At 43.5% G+C, this 15,365-nt stretch overlaps 1 pseudogene; it reads right to left on the minus strand.

The window, feature by feature from the left end:
• LOC134395324 (large ribosomal subunit protein eL18-like) overlaps nucleotides 1-11,815 on the minus strand; it is a 136,387-nt pseudogene extending 124,572 nt beyond the window's left edge.
• Between the last annotated feature and the right edge of the window lie 3,550 nt (nucleotides 11,816-15,365).

Below are 15,365 nucleotides of genomic sequence, written 5' to 3' on the forward strand. Positions count from 1 at the left end.
TGTTGGCTCAAGCTCCACAAAGCCAGGAAATTGGAAACTAAGGCTGAGGCCTTAAGCGATAGGCCCGGTGATCAGTGATGGTGTTGTGCACTGTCAGTCACAAATTGTGCTTGCTTGCATGGTTCAACTCCTCTAGCAATACTGTCAGGCTAAGATGCTTCATAGGGCAACAGAGGACCAATGCACCATCATTTCCCAGGCACTCCATCCTAGGGTTCCTTGTGGGTTCCTGGTCAACAGCTGGTTGGCCACTGTGTGAACAGAATGCTGGACTAGATGGACCCTTGGTGTGATCCAGCAGGGCTCTTCTTATATTCTCCCCATCTGGATTTGGGCCTGAAAGACAAAGGAAACATTAGGATGCATGGAGGTTAAGTTGTAAGCAAGAACAAGGAGAAGGACTCCTCTCTCAACTTTCAGGCCCTCAGAGCACTGGAAAGCCCCATGGGAGGAAGTCCCGTTTAAGTCTTCTAGGGGGCTTTTCAGAAAGTTCAAGCAACCAGAGAGGTTGCTACTTGCAAGGACAGAATGGGATAAAAATGGTAAAATAAAGAACGCGCACACCTCCTTACAGTGAAGTAAGCTCTGAAGAAATTTCTCCCAAATTCCCACAAAATTCACCCCTTCCCGCAATTTTCTGGTGCAATTTCTTTTTGCTTCTCACCCCCCACCCATGAAAGGTCGGAAATAGATTGAAAATTTCAACACAGTGCTAATTCTAGTTGCTTCCAGCTGAACAGAGGACATTGACATTTTATTTATTTATTTATTTATTTATTTATTTATTTATTTATTTATTTATTACACTTATATACCTCTCCCATAGCCAGGGCTCTCTGGGCAGTTTACAGACATGCATGACAGAAAGGAAAAGTTCTGGATCTACAGACTCGGAACTCTTCATCCATGTGGCCTTAACCACAGTTCATAAGCTTTATATCATTCTGTTCTTTTCTTCCCAGGAATTTTAATCTCCCAGCAACTCCAAACTCTCAGCATTCCATTTAACATCACAGCTACTGGTGATGGCAGAAGCTGAAATGTTCATCACTAAATATATTTTGAAATTACTCTATTGTTAGTCTCTCTCTCTCTCTCTCTCTCTCTCGCATGTGTGTGTGTGCATGCACACGTGCACACACACACACACACACATATCTATCTATCTAGCTAGCTATCTCAGATTGTTAACTCTGTTGTGGATTAGACCTCATCTTTGACAGCCCAGGTTTACACACCACTGGCCAGACCTCCACTGCTGTGTTGAGCATGCCTTATAATCAGAGATATAAAGCTTAGTAGGTGGAGGGTCTGAAGGAGAGCAATAAAGCAGATGAAAGGCTATGGAAGCAAGATATTGAAGGGCCTGGTCATGTTTAATCTCAAGGAAAGGCAACTGAGGAGGGAAGAGAGAATGAAGATGAGATACTCCTGAGGATGTGCAAATCAGCATTCTATCTCAAAGCTCATTCCAAGGCCAGATCTACACCAGGCAGGATATAACACTATGGAAGTGGTTTGAAAACGGTATAGAGAATGCATCATGGGCCCCAACAATTGTCAGAGCACTTCAATACCATTTCCCCCCTGTTGAACATTTGTTTTGTTTTGTTTTTATTATTATTTTTATAGTTCTGGTTACATAGGTCAAGTGATACAACATATATATATACATTCAGAGTCCATACAAATACAAATACGTGTTCCCGCCTGGGTTTAAGGTTGTTTAACATTAATTTAATTTAATTTAGGGCACCCCGGAAATTAGTCTCTTTACCCATCCACCTATACTTTCCATAGCTGAATATACGCTGATGGAGGTGTTGTCCCTTCTTCTTCTTTGTTCACATAGTCAATAAATTTCCTCCATTCCTGTTCAAATTTATCTTCGCTTAGTTGTCCTCGTGCTTTCCTCAATTTTTGCGACTTCAATAGCATTATAAAGCAGTAGTGTAGATCCTGCCCAACTCAGGTCCATATCAGACTGTGAGCTTTTTCTTTTTTTTCTTTTTTCATAAAAATACATTAATATTTCTGTGTATATTTTTCCAAATGTATGCTTCAGTTGTGCACATGTTTGAAGTGTACATATTCTTCTACCATGATTAAAGTGTATTAGTGCACATTTTTGAAATGTGAAATGTATGCATGTTGTTGAACACATTTTTATTTATCTTTTGGTCTGTGAATCACATAGGAGGGCCAGAAATGGACAGATTTCTGTATTTGGTCCTGAAGATGGAAATTGTGTAAAATCCTGATCAAAAATAAACTGAAATACATTTTTCATACAACCCTAAATATACTATTGCAGGACTAGACAACCTTGTGCCCTCTAGGAGTTTGGTCCCTGTAGGTCCCATCATTTCTGACCATAGGTTATGCTGGCTGGGCTAAAAAGTCTTGTAATTCAATAAATAAATATGTGACTGGTAATTTATAATACGTTGGATCTAGAATGCGTGTTCTGCTAGTGAAAGACTACCAGGAGGGGACTTCCATGTCCTCTCCTCTCCCTGCCACTCCCCACAGTACACCATGCAGATCTGCTCTGGAGGGACTCCCAGCCTTCCAGGCAGATTTGGGAGACACAATAGGGGGCTGCAGGAGGGAGGAGAGGACCCAGAAGTCCTGTTTCACAAGTGGTATTCTTCCACTGGTGGAAGGATTATATGGGACCAACCCAAGAATGTATTGCTGTTTCTACACCTGCCTTTCCCCCCAGGATCGTCCCTGGATCATCCCTGTGCATCCAAATGACACACAGGGGATCCCAGGAGTAGGCAGGGACGATCCTGCCATTTTCCTGGGATAACCCTTAGGTGTAGAAAGTGCCTATGTAAGATTGACCTTCTTGGCCACTAATGGTAAGAGAAGCTTCTGAAAGAGGCCAGGAGGCCACAGAAAACAGGAATCTATCTGTGTTGTTTGAACTTTACTTTGGGGCAGAAAAATAGATTGTTGGTATGTAGCACCATTCCAGAACCAGGATCCCATATATTTTTCCTCACATGTTTCAGTGAATAGACACATCTCTTTACTTCCTTGTGAAATTTTAAGGACATGATAGATAGCCATGCTATGTGCACTGCAGGGACTCTTCATGAAAATGGGAGAATGCTTGGCAACTTCTCTAATGGGACATACTGGCTCTAAGAACCACCTTTTTCTTTTCCTTAAAACAAAACCTTGCTGGCATGAATCTCTTAATGGGGTCTCAGTGGAATAGCCCAGACTCTTATGATCTTGGGCTCTGCCATCAGAAAGATGACACTTGGTGCCATTCAAAAATAGCTTCTGACTTCTGCTAGGTCATTTGGCAGAATTTAACACTCCCTCAGTTTCCCAGCTCTGGTTTCTGCAAAGACAGAGCATTTCAAGGAAGCAGTGAAAATTAGAAAACCTAATTGCTTGGCTGCCTGGGAGAGAAACGGTTTTCAAGAGTGGTGACTACAGCTGTGGTTGTTTTGTATGTGCGCTGCTTGGGATAATTGTGTTTCCTTGTCAGATCTTCTCCACTAGCCTGTTATGACACACGAAGAAGAACAGAACAACACGATATGCTTAATTATTTTCTGGTAGGCCAAGTTCCTTTAGGGAAAGAAGGGTGAGGAGCCACAAGAAAATCTATCAATTGGAGGAGTTTATTCTAGAAGAAAACATGGAGCATGAATAATTCTGTTATGGCGCATCCTTCCAGAGTCGCAGTTGCTGAGACTGGATTCCTTTTTATAGGCAAAAATATTAGTTTGAAATCAAGATTGCACAATCCCCACATCAATATAATCAATGTTATTTTCTTTGTGACCCTAGAGAGACTAAAGCACACACATATAGCTGTTCATATTTTTAAGTCTCTGGGCTCCTTCTGCCAAGGCAAGAGGCCAATTAGTGTAAATTACAGTAAGGATACTAGTCCATAGAGATCTAGGACCAAGATTTGCTGTAGCTCATTTCTCAACAGATAAAGATTTTGCATCTAATGGGAACAATTTTGCATCTCTGACAAGTTGAAGCAGAGACTGTTCAACATTTTTTTCAAACTCTTTTCAAGGCCTCAAAAATGCAGCCTGCCCATTTGCTTCCAAAGGCACATGGGTCTAATCACACTCTCTCTAATACTTTGGCCTACATTTATGCAATGTACCCCCAAACCAGGTCCCATGGAAATCCCCAATCCACCAAATCTTGCACTCCATGAATAGCGGATGCACCTGCCCTTGAGCCCTTCCTTACTAGGAATGTTGCAAATTGATTGGTGTCACATATCCAAAATAAACTCAATGTATTTGAAAATCCCCATTGTTACTTTTTTATTTCTGGAATTTGCATAGAGCATTGTGCATATTTGTGTAGTTTGCCACAGCTTTTTCTTTCGGTGCATTTGTGCCTCCTCCCCACTACATTATGTGCATTGATCAAACACTAAAAAATGCAAAATTGTGTATGATTTGATGCAACCATTTGTACAGATGAACCTGAGTGGCATTTTGCCAATATACAGGAATGCATGGGCATATTAGTAAAATGGGGCACACTGAACACAGGATTACTTTTTTGCAGTGTTTTATCAATGTACATGTATGAATGGATAATGTAGAAGGAAAGATAAAGGAACAAAAAGGGGGAGGGGGGATTCTCTCATGATTGTTCCTTCATTCCCCCATCACAAAGGAATCTTCAGGAATCTGACCTTTGCAAATTCTGATACACACTTATCAGATCTGCACCTCCCAGGCTAGTATGTGAATCAAAGCATAATTACCCTTACAATTTCTCACTTCTCAAAATTTGGCAATGCCGTTCTTGGCTCAAAGGACGTACCCAAATGTGTTTTAACATGTGCATTTTAGGATATGTTGCATTTATAAATGTGTACCTTTAGTTACATGTATTTATAAATGGCTGCTATGTGAGAAAACCTGTTAAAATATGAATTTAAATATGTAGTGATAAAAATAAATAATTTTTAAATTCATACATTCACACAGAAACGGTACAGAATGGGTTTATGAATGAACGCATGTGAAATGGACATGTACTGGTTGAGTCATCCATCCATCTCTATATACCATACTTCATTTGCTCCTGGCAGTTAACTGCCTTGAGAGTCATTTTTGGTGGAAAATGCAGAAATATACGCTATGGTTGGACATGGGAGAGGGCTTTCTCTGTTGTGGCACCCTGGATGTAGAATGCCCTCCTCCTGGAGGCCTGACCGGTGCCTGCACTGGCTTCATTTTGGCACCAGGTTAAGACATGGCTTTTTAACAAAGCCTTTGATGGCTAAATCCAGCAGTCTGAACACTGTCTTGTTTTAATTGGAATTTACTGTTTAAAAATTTCATATTGGTTTTAACATATTAATGGTTTAATTTGTTTTAGAACTGTATATTTTTTTCCTATCTTATATGTATGATTTTATCTGTATGCTGCCCTGAGTTTCCTGTGATATAGGTTGGGTTATAAATATTTTAATAAATAAATAAATAAATAAATAAATAAATATAAATTTAGTAAATGATTAAATGTCATAACTGCCCCCTTAATCCATTCTTCCTACTGTGAAAACTCCCTACCTTCATAGTTTAACCTTTGGATCCTCCAGCAAATCTATAGGCACATGGCACAATGAAATGACAGAGCAGTCTTCCATCAAAAGCAGGTGACGCTCATGAGGTCATTTGGCTTATTCATCCACATCTGCCCTCTCCTCTCCTAACAAGAATCAAAAGCCTGGGCTGAAGATGTGGAAGTCATGCCTTCTCCTGTTCTGATATACAAGGCGGTGCAGGGGTGTGTGTTAGAGAGAAGAATCCAGAAAAGTTTTCAAGAAAAAAAGTGAGCAATTACACTGGACCTGTTCAGAAGACACCTTAAACCATGGCCAGATCTACAGTACTGCTTTAAAGCGCTTTATCACTGTTTTGAAAATGGTATATGGAGTGTGTCCTGGGCCCCAAAAGTTGTCAAAAGTGCTTTAAAGCGGTAGTGTAGATCCTGCCCACAGATTTAACTACAGTGACTAAGGTAAAAGGCCTTAGTCACCATGGTTAAAGCCATGGTTTAAGGTGTCTTCTGAACGGGGCCACTGTCATTCAGATGCAGATTGAAAAATAATAAATTCTTAATGATGTTTTGTGTGTAACTGTTATGTATTTATCAAATATGGTGGTTGTAGTGTTTTTATAATATAAAAATAATATTTCTAATGGGCAGAGGGGTTTTTTTTTGGGGGGGGAGCTGTTTTGGGGGGGCACTTTCATCCAAGATTCACCCCACCTTTCAAAATATCTGCTTGGACTTCTTCCCCCCCCCCCCCTTTTGATGCCCAGTTTAACGTAGCAGAGCAAGATAGGGTTGAATTGCCGCTCCGATATGCCAAAACGCATGCATAGCACAGCAACTCATCTAAAGGAGAAAACAAAGTTAAATAAAAAACAACGATGAATTGAGCGGGAGAGTGCATAAGTTACTGCCGCCCCGAGACGTTCATAAATAATGTAGATGCCACGGGGTGGTGAAGCTTTTTACTCAGTTAATTAATATGTACAGTAACGCTCGCGCACTCGAAAAACAATGGCCCAGGCTCCTTTCCCCCATGTGCTAAGTAAAAATATTTCTTGAAGGACTGACACATTTATTATTTCCACCGTAATTACCTTATTATGGAGCATTTGTAATAAAACACATTAAGGAACTTCAACCCCATACAGGGCTGGTACATAGGGATTTTTGCTTTGAAAAATTTGTGAGGAGTTCAACGTTCACAGAAAGTGGGTTAGTTCCCATTCAGCGGCCTTCATGCAGCAGTGCTTGTCCCCCTTATTCTTGGCCCAAAGCTAGCTTCTCTGCCATTCCAATGCTTGCTCTCCTCCCTCAAGGCAGAAGTGCAATGCCTCTCAATTCCATACTAAAGCCCACCTCCTTGTCTAACCCTGGATTTATGCCATTCTCTGTTCTCCGCTCATTATTGTGCAGTTAAGCATACACTCCACTTCTGAACATAAGAACATAAGAAGAGCCATGTTGGATCAGACCAAGGGTCCATCTAGTCCAGCATTCTTTTCACACAATGGCCAACCAGCTGTCAACTGGAAACCCACAAGCAGGACACAAGTGCAACAGCATTCCCATGTTCCTGAGCAACTGGAGTACATAGGCATTGCCTGTGATCCTGGAGGTAGTATATAGCCATTGGGAGTAGTAGCCATTGATAGTCTCCTCCTCCTCCATGAATTGACCCGACCCCCTTTTAAAGCCATCCAAATTGGTGGCCACCACTACATCTTGTGGTAGCAAATCCCATAGAGTCACTATGTGCTGTGTGAAGAAGTACTTTTATCTGTCTAGAATCTCAGTCAGCTTCATGGAATGACCCTGAGTTCTAGAAGCATGAGAGAGGGAGAAAAATGTCCCCCTATCCATATTCTCCAGACCATGCATAATTTTGTACAACACTATCATTATGCACCTTTTCACCCAAACTAAACAATCCCAACCATTGCAACTTCCGTCAGTCCTTAGATCATTGCCTACTGCCTTGCTGGTGCTCCTCGATTCTGATTGGCAGATTTCCTGAAATTCTCTTCCTGCATTCATCATGCCATAGGTCAGGGCCAATAGTGCCCAGGGTGTCCATGTGTCCTCTTTTACAGAGGATAGTCCTCCATTTGAAGGGTGTGCTAGAGGACCATAATGTATTTCAAAGAATCCTCTCTTTGAAGGACTGTCCTCTCAAAGTCCAGTTTAACGATATAGAACCAATAGAACTGTTGCCCAACTACAGTAAACAGCACCTGGGCAGCAGAATGAATTGGCAGGCACTCAGGTCCCCTAAGTCACTCATTTATTTTTATTTATTATTGCATTTATATGCTGCCTTTTTTTCCTCCAAGGAACCCAAGGCGGTGTACATAAACCTCCTTCTTTCCATTTTATTCTCACAACAACAACCCTGTGAGGTAGGTTTGGCTGAGAGTCTGTGACTGGCCCAAAGTCACCCAGTGGGTTTCCTTGGCCGAGTGGGGACTAGAATCCGGATCTCCCGACTCCCAGTCTGACCCTTTAGCCACTACACCACACCAAACTGGCTCTATACCACACTCATTGGGTTTGTCTTCACCACTATAAAGCAGTAGCCTGGCTCCTGCCTTTCATATACAGCGTTCATACTGCTTTCACAGTGAAATATTCTAGTTGGTGTAGATTAGGCCTTAGTCTGAAGACTTTCCTTGTTCGCTCACATCTAAAGTATCTATTTCTAACCAGAGAACAGAAATATGTTCTTTGGTGCTCTCTCTTTCCCATGATATCAGCCCAGTAGTGGTTACTCCTCAAAGTTCCTTAGAGATGGGGAAAACAAGTGTTCAAATCTCTGTAGTCCTGACAGATTTATGCCACATCTCTATAGCCTGTCAAAAAAACCACACACCCCAGCATGCATGGAAGCCCCAGGATTCCACATACTGTCTATATGTGAAGAATGGCTTGGCTGGTCACCCTCTTTTGTGTTGTGCATGCCTGCCTCAGCCTCCTAGTCCTTTCATTGGCTTCTCTCTTCCTGCCAAGCATTCCAAAATCTCTTGGCCCTTGAGAACGGCAATCAAAGCCTCTCTGAATGAGAACTGAACTCTGCCGTCCCCACAGACGGCTCTGTTTCCCCTCCCTCTTTACTCTTTCCCTTTCTCCCATCAATGCAGCGCTGTACATTCACATCACAGTCATGTTGGCTGGCTGGAGTCCGCCAAGTCCCTGGCAGAGCATCTGAAGTGCAAAGCTCAAGCAGTGGCTGGGGACAAAAGCAGAAGGATGTGGACAGCGCAGAGCTTAGCTAACCTAGACAAATGCCAGGATGCCCCCTGTGAGGACACAGCAGATGGGTTCTCCATGTCAGAGATAAAGACCAGAACAGCTTCACTCAGGTGCATGTACATGATATAATTTTCCAGACTGGGTCTGGATAAGAAACATTTGTGCTCCTTTGGATTTTCGCACCAGACATTGCATGTTTTAAGAAAAAGCAGTTGGCTATCTAATTAGCTTCGTGTTTGGACTGGAGACGCAGCCAGTGAGAAACTACAAAGAACATATTATGAGGTCAGATCAATGGTTCAGCCAGAATCCTGAACCTGACAATAACCAATGCCAGGTGTTTCTGAGTGCACAAAGAAATTGTTGATTGTTTTCCCTCTCCATGGGTCTAATGGGATAGCTTTGGCAAGAGGCTGTTTGCCCAGAGCATCATCTCGCTCCCTATGTTCTTGAACTCTTAAATACTGCATCTTAAAATGAGGCCTTAGGTAGACCTAAGGATTATCCCAGGCAAATGGAGGTGTCGTCCCTGCCTGCTCCTGGTATCCCCTGTGTGTCATTTGGATGTACAGGGATGATCCTGGGATGATCCAGTTATATAGGCCTGGTCTAGCCATGGCCTAAGTGTACAGAATTGGTAGGAATCGAATATGTGTCTTTGTAATATGTGTATTGTCAAATTATTACGTCGGTCTGAGACACAATCTTATGAATGATCCTGGAGGCATGCCCTGATTAAGAACATAGACAGGAAAAATTAATAATATGGGATCTAACCCAGGCCTAGATGTTCTGGGGAATGGCTTCCTGGTATCTTCTCCTTTCTCCCCTGTAAGGTATTGTAATGTGAAATGTGTGGTGTTACATGTCTTCTGCTGTCCAGATGCAGCAGCAGAAGAGGTGACTGTGGTAGTGTGACCATATTTTGGAAACCAAAAAAGAGGACACCCCAGAGACAGTGTGGTGTAGTGGCTAAAGTGTCAGACTGGGAGTCAGGAGATCCGGGCTCTAGTCCCCACTAAGCCATGGAAACCCACTGGGTGACCTTGGGCCAGTCACAGACCCTCAGTCCAAATGACCTCACAGGGCTGTTGTTGTGAGGATAGTATGGAGAGGAGGAAGATTATGTATGCTTGGGTTCCTTGGAGGAAAATAATACATACATACATCTGGCCCCCAAGGGCCATGCCTACCCCAACTGGTCTTGGTCACATGTCTGATTCTACAGCTCACAATTAAGACAAACCTGTTCTACAGAATATCTTAATGTTAAAATAACTGAAATAAAAAACAACAACTAGTGAGACATTCAATGTAATTTTACTCGCTCTTACTTTTGTAGCTTTTGCTGTACTTTGAAGCGTTTGCTATTTAATGTGTGGTACAGTCTTCCATTCTTTCAAATATCTTTTCTTACTGCAAATCCCTCACTGGATGACCATAGTTTCGCCTTTCCTAACATTTAACACTCTTTCCCCATCACCTTTCTCATATCCATTTTAAGTCAGGATCCATACTCACAGATTCAGCACACTGCTACCGCTGAACAAATGAAGCAGTTGACAAGTACAGAAAAATCTAGTACAGCAAACTAGAACCTAGCATTCAGAAAGAGAATAAAATACTATTACTCTGCAAAAGTTAGGCATGGAACAAAATGGACTAAAGGCTTGTTGCAGTCACTTCTCACTAGCAACTTTTAGCTTGTTTCAACTTCTGGTTTAACAATGAGAAACTATCACAATGGGCGACAAGGATCTTTCCCTCCTTTTATCCAAATATCTCCTAAATGTACACTGCTTCAGTATGCAGAGAACAGAAATCCCAAGACAGTGTACTGCTTGGCCCAAAGAAAACTCAGAAATAAGTCCCATTGGTTTCAATAAAGCTTACTCCCAGATAAATGAATATAGGATTGCAGCCTTAAATGAAGGTGCTTACAGGGCCATTAGTATTTTATTGCTGTTCATGATAAATCTTCACTGTGATAGAATTTAAGTAAGTTGAACAATGCAGTGTTATACAGGTTTACTCAGAAGTCCCATTGATTGCAATAGTGCTTGCTCCTGGGTAAGTGGGCATAAATTGAGCCTGTTATCCTAAAATTATCATAAACATAATTTCAAACACAAAACTGTATCATTGACAGAGGAGGGGGAGGTTTCTGCAATTGTGGAGCAAGTTGTCAGTCACACACAAAATGAATATAGTTTGCCAATATAATCATTGCAAAAAATATTTCAACAAAGCCCAGAAGGTGTTCAGTGTATGTATTGTGTGATACAGGAAATGCAACAAAGAACTATCCTTCCAGATACAAAAATATAAGCAAATATGAAAACGTTAGGCTTCTCTTTCTTTGGTATAGTATGATGCTCCAAGTCTAAACTTTGGACTTGTATTTCTAGATCTTCACCCCACTCCCCTCCACACAAAAGGACAGAGAGCCTCAGCTATCAGACACTAAAGAAATTATATAAATCAATCAATAATGGGAGTCTGTCCTTCCAAGCAAAGTCAGGAGTCCTGCTGGACACATCCAAGCATTTCAGTGCCTCTAAAGTAACAATTTCATTTGTTCCTTTGTAAACACTTTAACTGCATTTCAAGTTCAACTTATCAGCGTTTCAGAACATTTAAATAAATGTAATGAAAGTCAATGCATGAAAGTCAATGCAAAGTAGAGAAAGTTTACCCCAGAAGTAGGTTCCCAGAAGAATCGCCTTTTCAATATACTTTTCAATATGCCAACTTTCACACATGAACCTTTTCTTCCAGTTCATCCCAGCTTCTCCTGAAAGCAAAACTCCTTGGTGACAGTGTTACCTACGGGCACCCTAACTTCTGTTTATTATGCTATTATTTATTCTATTTGTCGTTATTACCAAGCTTATATTCTCTCCCCATCTTCCCTGGAAAAACACAGCACCCATCACTCTCTCGCTCTCTCACTCACCCAATTGCCTCCTCCGAAGTCACATTCCCTTCTGCCAGCAAGCATGGCTCACAAGGAAATGGGGCAAAGCCATCAAACTCCCTTCCTTAGGGAGAGGACACGCACCCGCTCCCACAGCCCCAGCACACCTGAGGAACAGGAGGCAGGCGATTATGGTGCCGCTGGCTACGCAAGCCCTGAGGACAGTGGCCTTGAGTGCAGGCAACCCCTGCAGCAGAGCCAAGACTGGGCTCAGCTGCGCGCCCCTACTGGAGATGCCGGCTGGCAGCAAGGGTATGGGTGGCCCTGTCCGGCTGCTGCTGTTATTGGAGGAGTTAGGGGCTGCAGCAGAGCTGGGATGCAAGCAGTGGCAAGTGGGAGCAGCAACAGCAGCAGCTGGAGCGCGAGCATCACTGGCTGCCATCCCAGCAAGGCTGGGCGCATCGTGCCCGGCAGATGCAGCGCACCCAGCCCAAGCAGAGCAAAGATGCAGCTGCCACTCTCTGGCTTCCTTGTCTTTCAGGGCATGTCTACATCATAGTGTATGGAGGGAGGGTGGGAAGGGGAATGATTCTGGACTTACCTGTTTTCGGGATCATCCCAGGGTGTCTACATGGAAGCGCGATGTCCCGGAAGGGAAGACGGACGTTGCACCCACCATTTTTTAGAAAACATGCAGGAGTTGGAGCACACTTGCACTTGCACTCCAGGGAAAAAGTAAGTTTTTTTTTAAAAAAAGCCCCAACCTCGCTCCCACCACCCCTGATGTCCCTGGATTCTCCCCAGCTGAGCTCCTTCCCTCTGCTGACCCTGCTACTTGTGGACAGGAGGGAAGAAGCTGAGATGGGCACCCACACCCGTGGGTCCTTGGGATAGTCCCGGGGCCATGGAAAAAACTGGGGGGAAAGTGTCTGCACAGGGATGATCCAGGGACGATCCCTGGGGAAAAGACAGATGTAGACATGCCCGTAGTCTTGTGAGATGTGGGACTTCTGGGAGAGGTGGGGAAGCCAGCGAGTGATGGTTCCCTAGTCCTGAGCCAGCTCAGGAGGCAGCATGATGGAGTGCTAAGCTGTTGTCACTTACTGGCTTCTGAGAGGTGGGGAAGCCAGCAATAGAGTGTGGCTAACCCTCCTCTTGAGACTTCTGGGATGATGTGTCTGACTTCCAGGAGAGGTGGGGAAGACAGCGAGCAACGGGTTCCTAGCCCTCCATCCCTCTGACTCCCAAGTTGGCTTGTGAGGCAGCATGATGGAGCTGTAAGCTGCCACTGCTTGCTGGTTTCCAAGAGGCAGGAAAGCCAGCAAGTGAGCTTCTTTGCCTCTCCCAGAAGTTTCGCAGCTCACAAGACTTCTGGGATGAGGTGTCTGACATCTTGCAAGATGTCAGACACCTTATTCTGAAAGTCTCATGAGATGCAAGACTGCTGCTGAAGCTGGGATGCTGGGATTTGCCCAGACATTGTTAACAAATATTTAAAGTCTCCCTGGATCTCCCAGGATGGAGCAAAAACCTGGGCAAATCCGGGGAAAACCAGGTGTACGGTCACCCTAGACTGTGGCCTCTCCTTCCAGTCCTTCCCTTGTTTGCCCTTCCCTTCCTTTCTTCACCTGCTGTGTGGCACCATGAGAGTCTTAACCCGCCCAGAGAGCTTCAGCTATGAGGCGGTATATAAATGAAATAAATAAATAAATAAGTAAATAAATAAATAAAATTAACCCATTACAGCAGGACAGGAGGAGAAAGAGTCTTGGGGAAGACATGGATGGAAGAAGCTTAGATAGACTTTTCTCCCAATGTATCGGAATTAACAACTACACCTGCATTTTCTGGATTACAGTCTGGCAACCCTATATGTCAAAGCAACTTAGTATGGTGGTATATGGAACAGTTTTCTAAAACAATGTTGTGGTACCGTTAAGGATCGCTTCTTTGTTATGTCTAGAGAAAGTGAGCTTAGAGCCTGCAGCTTGCAGTCAACTGTATGCCTGCTTTGTTGTTGGTTGTTGCTTTGTACTTGTTGCATCTTTTTGGCCTCCACGTAAAGTTAATTGAGACCTTATGCACTCCGTGGTGTGAAGCTTTTCAATTTTCATGCAGCTCAATATCCCTTTCCCCAAATTTGCCACTGCCAGTTTTTCAGAAGTATATTAAAGGCCACCAGGCAGTTAGGAAGATGATATCCAGTCTACCTTTGTTTGACAGACCTCCCCTGGAGTACCAGACTGGTGATTTAGAACATTCCTGTTAGGGTAATTAATTACACATAACCAAAAAAGGAAAATGCATCACCAAAAAAGAAGGCAAAACAGTAGGGGTGTGATCCGCTCCGATTAGGAGCGTAGAAGCAGTAGCGGATTGGCCTGCTCCGCCTTACCCAGAGGTAGAGTAGGAGTGGACCGCGGACCCCTAGAAGCAAGGCGAAGAGAAGCGACCATTTTTCGGAGCTCCTAGTTCAGGCGGAGCGCTCCGGTCACCATCTTGAAAACATTTCGCCATAGGATTGCATTGCGGCAAATAATCGCGGATAACTACGTTCTTTTTGAAGCTATCGTTCTGGAAATTCTTGTGCTCAGAGAGTCGTGGATGGGGGTCATTTTGAGACCACTCTCACCTCTCTGCGTCGTGCGGGTCGCGTGCTATATTTTTTTGAAAATCGGGTCAACCGCGCAGCTCAAACGGCATTTTCGGCTTTTCACCCATAGGATTGCATTGAGGGAAAGACTCGGGCATAACTGGGTTGGTTTTTAAGCTATCGTTCTGAAAATTCTTGTGCACAGAGAGTCGTGGATGGGGGTCATTTTGAGACTACTCTCAACTTTCTGCGTCGTGCGGGTCGCGCGCTAGAAGTTTTTAAAAAATCGGTGGGAAAAATACCTTTTTCAAAGGGCTGAGGGGCAGAGTCAGCTCCCGGTCATGATCACATGATCCCAAAGTTAGAGGAGGGCATAGGCAAAACGGGTAACTTGGGATTCTGGGAAACTTCTCTTTCTTCATCTGAACGGGCTTTTCCCAGTGTTTTTTTAAAACAGTAGCCCCACCAAATGCACAAACACAACCTGAAATCATATACTAAGCCAAGAATAAGAGATAGAAACACAGCACTGCTACCCACCCTAACTTTGGGGAACAACTGAAAAGATGTGGTGCAAGGGGATGAGCTCCCCTAGGGCATCTCATCGTGGACGTGCCCCCACTCTCTCCTGCACTGGAAGGCCATTAGAGCCTTCCAAAGAGAGTAAAACGGTGGAGCAATGCCTATTATGAGTCGAAGTGAGCGTTTACTTCTTAGTGGTGGAGCGATGCCTGTTATGAGTTGAAGTGAGCGTTTACTTCTTAATCTCAGAGCTGTTGGTGGCTGTCTTGAGTTGAACTGGCAGCTGCTTCCCCCTCCCCCGGGCACGTCCCCCTATTGCTGGTAAAAGACAGATATAGCCTTTTTTAAAAAAATCTTCTTGCTGTTTATTGAGCAACACTGCTGCTTTTAATTCCACCCCTCCTTTGTTTATTTATTGATTTATTCCATTTTATATGCATTACTGGCTTATCCTTGGCTCACTTCCTTATGCCCCCAGAAATGCCAGCTGCATGCCTGCCTGCCTGCCTTCCCTCCCTC

The sequence above is a fragment of the Elgaria multicarinata genome, chromosome 3, assembly GCF_023053635.1.
Source record: "Elgaria multicarinata webbii isolate HBS135686 ecotype San Diego chromosome 3, rElgMul1.1.pri, whole genome shotgun sequence".
NCBI classification, from domain to species: Eukaryota; Metazoa; Chordata; class Lepidosauria; order Squamata; family Anguidae; genus Elgaria; species Elgaria multicarinata.